Here is a 6,247-nt window from a genome sequence, read left to right as displayed (position 1 = left end):
GATGGCATGAGGCTTCATTTCAGAGAACTAACAGGTGTCCACTTAGATGACAGCTTTGGAGAGTCCACAGCCACCAAGTTCAGAAGAATCCTGCGTTTACTTTTTGTTAAAACTGAGTCATCCAGCACAGCAAGAATTATTCTGAGACAAGCCCTGGCAGGAGATGATGAAACTAGTGCAGCTGTACTGATGCTTATTGCCCATTTCAAAGAGCAGCAAGACAAAATGTTCCTAAATGTCGATGACACTGCCATTGCTGATCTGTGGTAGGTGTGCCAAAAAACTATTTTAATCTGTTCATTGAAATAGTTACTCTAACGTTTTTATGTCTACAGGGGTGATGGAGTGTACTGTACACTGCAAAAAAAGTGTTTATTGCTGACAAAGTCATTTTTTTACTTGGCACAGTTTTTCTTTTGCAGTATAGACACAGTATGGGTTATTCAGGAATTAAGTCAACTAAGCAGTGTGCAGAACACAGCTCCTGGCTTACTTAAGCTCATTGGATCCATATACATTAAGCAAGCTATTTACTTTCTATGGAACATACTGTTCTTGCACTGTTCACAGGTAACAGCCCACTTACTGCCAAGATGTTCATGGTTGCAGTGGACCAGGTTGTAGTCAACGAGCAGCATCCCTGCTTCACCAAAGCGTTACAGATGATGTTCAGACAAAGGACGCGGAACCTTTGTCTGAGGCCATTAGAAGGTCATTTGTTACCTTCACGAGTGCAGTCTCAGTAATTTGATGGGATCCGAAACCGGACTGGAGTACTTCATAAATGTTATTTGTCTTTAGGAAGGCATTCAGTTGTTTGGAAACACATTTTTCTAAGATTTTTGAGAGGAATGGGAGGTTCGATATTGGCCTATAATTGTTTAATATGTCAGGATCCAGATTAGATTTTTTTAGAAGAGGCACACAACCGGAGGAAAGGGAGCAATTTATTATGTTCAGCATTGGCTGACCTAGCACAGGAAATAACTCCTTAAGTAATTTTGTTGGAATTGGGTCTAGCTGACAGTTTGTGGGTTTAGAACTCATTACAAATTTAGTAAGTGTGTCGAGCGATACGGTATAAAAAAATCGTCCCCATTGACACCTGGTCAGGGAGGTTCAGGAAATGTTTAGGACAACTGAGATTTTGAGGACCATAAATATTTAAGGAGGAGTCAGTTATTTGTTTTCTAATGGTGATGATCTTTTCATCAAAGTAATTCATGTATTCATTACAACTAAAGTGAAGTCCCACTTCACTTGCTAAACTTTGCTTTTTTGTTAACTTTGCAACTGTATCAAAGAGAAATTTTGGATTGTTTTTGTTCACCTCAATCAGGTTGGAGAAATAAGCTGATCGAGCAGACGTGAGTGATTTTTGGTATTGTAGTGTACTGTCTATCCAGGCTAGTCTAAATACTTCCAACTTGGTGGAGCGCCACTTTCGCTCCAATTTTCTGGAGGCTTGCTTAGCTCTAGTATTGTCTGTGTACCAGGGAGCAAGTTTCTTGTTGCGTATTTCTTTTGTTTTTAGTGGTGCAACTGTGTCTAATGTATTTCGCAGTGTTGAGTTTAGATCCTTGATTTGATCGTTTACAGATTTATTTACTCTGTCGTTAATGAGCGAACTTGTAAGAATATCAAGGTGTCAGCGGCTGGGTTGTGGAAGGATACAGGCGCAGAGTCGAATAAACGTGGGTAATCCATGTTTAATAGAAAAGAAAAGATTCAAACAAAACAAAACGCAACCAGTGACGTGGGTTATCAAATACACAGACAAAACCAAAATTAACCAGAGTGGCAAAGCAAAACAAGGAACTTAAATAGGGTCCCCAATTGGAGGCAACGACCGACACCTGCCTCCAATTGGGGAGATCAAAAGGATTGGAGGTGGCTAGATGTGCCACCTCCAATCCTGTCCTGACTATGCCCCGAGCCCAGCGCAGAGATGGCTAGGGGCATAGCCAGGACGTGACACAAGGAATTTATTTGTAATCCGAGAATTTATAGTACAGCTTTTGAAACTCATTGTTTGCGGAGCAAGTGGATTTCTTGTTTAAACGGTAAATGTAATAAGACAGTAATCCGATAATCCAGGATTTTGGGTGGAAATTATTAGATATCTATTTTTCGTGACAAGACTAAATCTAAGGTGTGTTTGTGGCAATGTGTTGGACCTGAGACATGTTGGATAAAACCCATTGAGTCAATTATGGCTTCAAAGGCTTTTTGAAGAGGATCATTGGACTTTTCCATATGAATATTGAAATCGCCAAAAATTTTAATATTATCTGCCATAACTACAAGGTTAGACAAGAATTCTGGAAACCCATTGAGGAACATTGTGTATGGCCCAGGGGGCCTATAAATAGTAGCCATGTAAAACGATTTATCGGTCATGAGTAAAACTTCAAAAGAATGAAACTCAGTGATATGTTTGAAAGCAAATTTATATTTACTGTCATTAATATTAGCAACACCCCCTCCTTTTCGGGATGCACGAGGGATATGATCACTAGTATAGTCAGGAGGAGGCCTCATTTAAGGCAATGAAATCATTAGGCTTTAACCACGTTTCACATAAACCAATAACATCTAGTTTATGATCAGAGATTAATTCATTTACTGCAAAAGCCAGTTATCTACAAACTCTATCTCCTGCGATGGGCAGAACTCCGTTTTCAGCCAGCGATTGAGTTGCGCAAGTCTGCTGTAGAGCTCGTCACCACCCCTAGCTGGGAGGGGGCCAGAGACAATTACTCGATGCCGACACATCTTTCTAGCTAGTTTACACGCTGATGCTATGTTCAGCTTTGTAACCACTGACTGTTTCATCCTAACGTCGTTGGTGCCAACGTGAATAACAATATCTCTGTACTCTCTATACTTGCCAGTATTAGACTTTTGCTAGGTGGCTCTGTCCCCCGGTAAACAGTGTACGATCGCCGGCTGATTTTTTTGTCTAATACTGCATGTAACGGAATCGCCGATGACTAAAGTTTTCAGTTTTTCAAGGCCACCGGTAGACAATGCCTGCCGATCATTCCCCTCCGAAGACGGCTCAGGCCTTGACTCCGACTCCAGTGTATTTTAGCTAGATAGCTATTATATTGTTTACCAACTATACAGTAACTTCTTGTGTGACGTTTTCCTGCTCTACAAAAATACCATGGAAAGATGATTTTAACTGGATCTAAAAGGGCTGTGTTAAATCTTGAAATAAAAAGGTTTGCTCAATGTGTACTGTTCTATGTCACAAGGGTGACAGCCTTGGTTTAGCTACTCATGCAAAATAGAGTATACTGCACCTGAAGCCTTGTAGAGGAGCCACCCTCCAGTCAAACCATTCCCAAACAATGTGTGCTGTGTGGCAGGGCGCATTATCCTGCTGAAAGAGCCCACAGCCATCAGGTGCATCCTGGTGCCATTACTTCCCTAGGTAAACGTCACACATGCCGTCCATGTGATGTAAAAGAAAACATGGAACCAGGCGTACTTCTTCTACGCCTCCTGGGTTCAGTGCTCATTTGCCAATTGCAGGTGCATTCGACACGGGTCATCATGGGCACTCTGAGACCGGTCTGCAGCGATGTAGCCTCATACACAGCAGATAGCAATGCACTTTGTGTTGTGACACATTCCTCCTGTAACCATCATTAAAATAATCTAGCCCTCCTCGGCAGGAGAAGGGGTAGTTTCAGAATGTTTTTGCAATAAGAGCATGCTCAAGGTAAAAGGCTTTCAAGCCTTTACTGTCCGTTAATTTCTCCTTGATGCACTTGGTAATCTCCTTTTGCCTAAGAAGTACTTCTTGCTGAATAAACCTGGAAATGAACTGCAAGTGAAATATGAAAGTATTACAATTGGAAGATGTAGCCTATATGGAAATGATATGTAAGTAAAACAATAAGAAAAACATTTCACAACAATGCAACATTTTTCCCTCCAAGTATCTCAATGTATGGTGATATATTCTAAACCTGGCCATCTCCTGGTCAACAGTTGGGCACTGTCTCTGCCTGGGTAGGTGATGCTGCCTGGGTGTTTGCTGCTGCCCCTGTATTTGCATCTGTTGCTGCCCCTGGCTCTGCTGCTGCGTGTTCTGACTCAGAGCTTGAGTGAGTGTATCAATAAACTTCTGTGCTGCTGACACAATGGTGGTATACTCCTCTTTCTCCTAAATTCACATTGCAATCATGACTTGGATTGTTGATTCAGACTGGATCTACTGCCAAAAAACGTACTGAAGTACCAGCAGCATTAGATTTGCAGTTAAGGTTAGGACATAAAAATACTGTTATCGTTCTAAAACGGCAGAGGTAAAGTTAACCAGAATAGGTTACTGTTGCCCGGTAAATTACCTACTAGGTATAACTATTAACTAGCTAGGTAACTACCAGCTCAAAAGTGAATACAGTACTTTAGTACTGTACCGAGCTAACACTAAAATTATATCTAGCTAGCATTTACACTGGAAACATTGTGGAGGAGTAACTAGCTGGCAAGGTGTTCTGAATAGAACGTAATCGATAATTTCTCATCAGTAACTGATTGATCACGACAACTAGATAAGTTGAATAATACCAAAAACAATTGCAGCAAGACAAAAATTTTATATTTACCTGTGGTGTAGAGTGGGAAGTTCTATCTGGTGGTCCACACCCAGACGCCATTTCTTCCCTCTAAAAAGTCTTCCCTGTTCCTCTGGGATCAAATATCTCTCATCTGGGTGGAGGTTATGTTAATGAGGTACATAGTATCGCCCTAAAAAGGCTCAAAACTTGATTGTAGAAAAAGATGATTCAAACGAATGTGTGAAGAAATTGTAGTCGCAAGAAGAAGCAAACGTGAAAAAAATTTGTTTGAACAAAGAAATGTAAAGATTTAAAAACCATTTAACCTTTTCACGCGTGAGTTTCAAATATTCCTTTTTTTGGGTGTGACTTCAGTACTCTCTCCAGCATTTGAACTCACACCAGCATTTGAACAGTCACCTTGCTAGGTAAGGAACACTACATGCATTGCATTGCAAGCTTCTCTCGTTGACTCGAATTCTAAGAGCTGCAAAAGTTGGTTGATTTATAACTGTAACTAGCTAGAAAACGTCAGCTAACCGCTAGCAAACGTCAGCTACCCGCTAGCTAACAACTTGTGACCAGTAATTCAGTGCAGTGAAAATGAATAAACTATATAAAATGCATACAACGGGTAACGTAACTTCTAGAAAGTTTTTGCAAAGGTTTTGATCTTTAGTAGTCGCTAATATAATTCGTTTTTGTGTATTAGTGTTGGCTGTCTGTTGGTATGTAAGTAACACTTCTTGTCCCAATTTGAATGCTTTCTACCTGGTTAATGTCATAGTATGGTCTAGAAACAATTACAATCAGGAAATAATGTTATAAACACTGTTTGAGCTAAATGTGAGTAAATAATAGCGTGGTTTTACCAGCCATTGTTACGTTACTTTTAGCTAGGTGCGTTCTAAACATGACGTTCTAATGTGACCGTACGCGTCAAACGGTTAATGAGTTAAGCATACACTTTTACCACGTTTAAATCTATCTTTTTCATACGATTGAATTTAGTTTTTTCATACTATGAAATATTTCAGTTATGTTTTGTTTTCTCACGATCAATACATTTCAGTTCAATTTGGCGCCATAAACCCCACCCAGACTAGTGTTTGTATGAGTGAGTTGAGCACTCCATGGGGTCTGTACCTCTCTTTACAATTTAGACTATGTAAAACCCCCCAACTAGGCTTTCTAGAATAGAACTTGATGCAGAATTCATAATTACTTCCTCAGTTTCAACTAAAACCTAACCAAACTTAGTAAACATGTAAGGAATAACAAAATGTGCTCCCTGCACCTTTTTACCCACTTATTCCATAATGCATGAGATTAATATGATTACTTCTAATCAAATATCACACAAACAGACTGAACACACTGAACAGTCACATTCTCATAGTCACTATTCATCCCAAGCGTGCCGCACAAGCCCTGAAAAGTGAAGCCAAAACGTCTCGATCGCCCCCTGGTGAGTGGTCCCAGTATAGGTCATAAATCCCGCCCTCCCCATGTTATTCAATGGGACGCGAGACCAACTAAACAATTAAATTACCCTTCAAATATATTTTTTCCGAAGCTGGTTTCTGTCATTTACTGTAGTTTGTATCACCCTAATGTAAATTCAAGAGTTTGTTTTAAAAATAAGTTTGTTTTTAGTTAGTTATTTAATGCTC

Source organism: Esox lucius, chromosome 21, assembly GCF_011004845.1.
Source record: "Esox lucius isolate fEsoLuc1 chromosome 21, fEsoLuc1.pri, whole genome shotgun sequence".
Classification (NCBI taxonomy): Eukaryota; Metazoa; Chordata; class Actinopteri; order Esociformes; family Esocidae; genus Esox; species Esox lucius.
The sequence above is the reverse complement of the archived record's forward strand: the minus strand, read 5'-3'. Positions refer to the sequence as shown.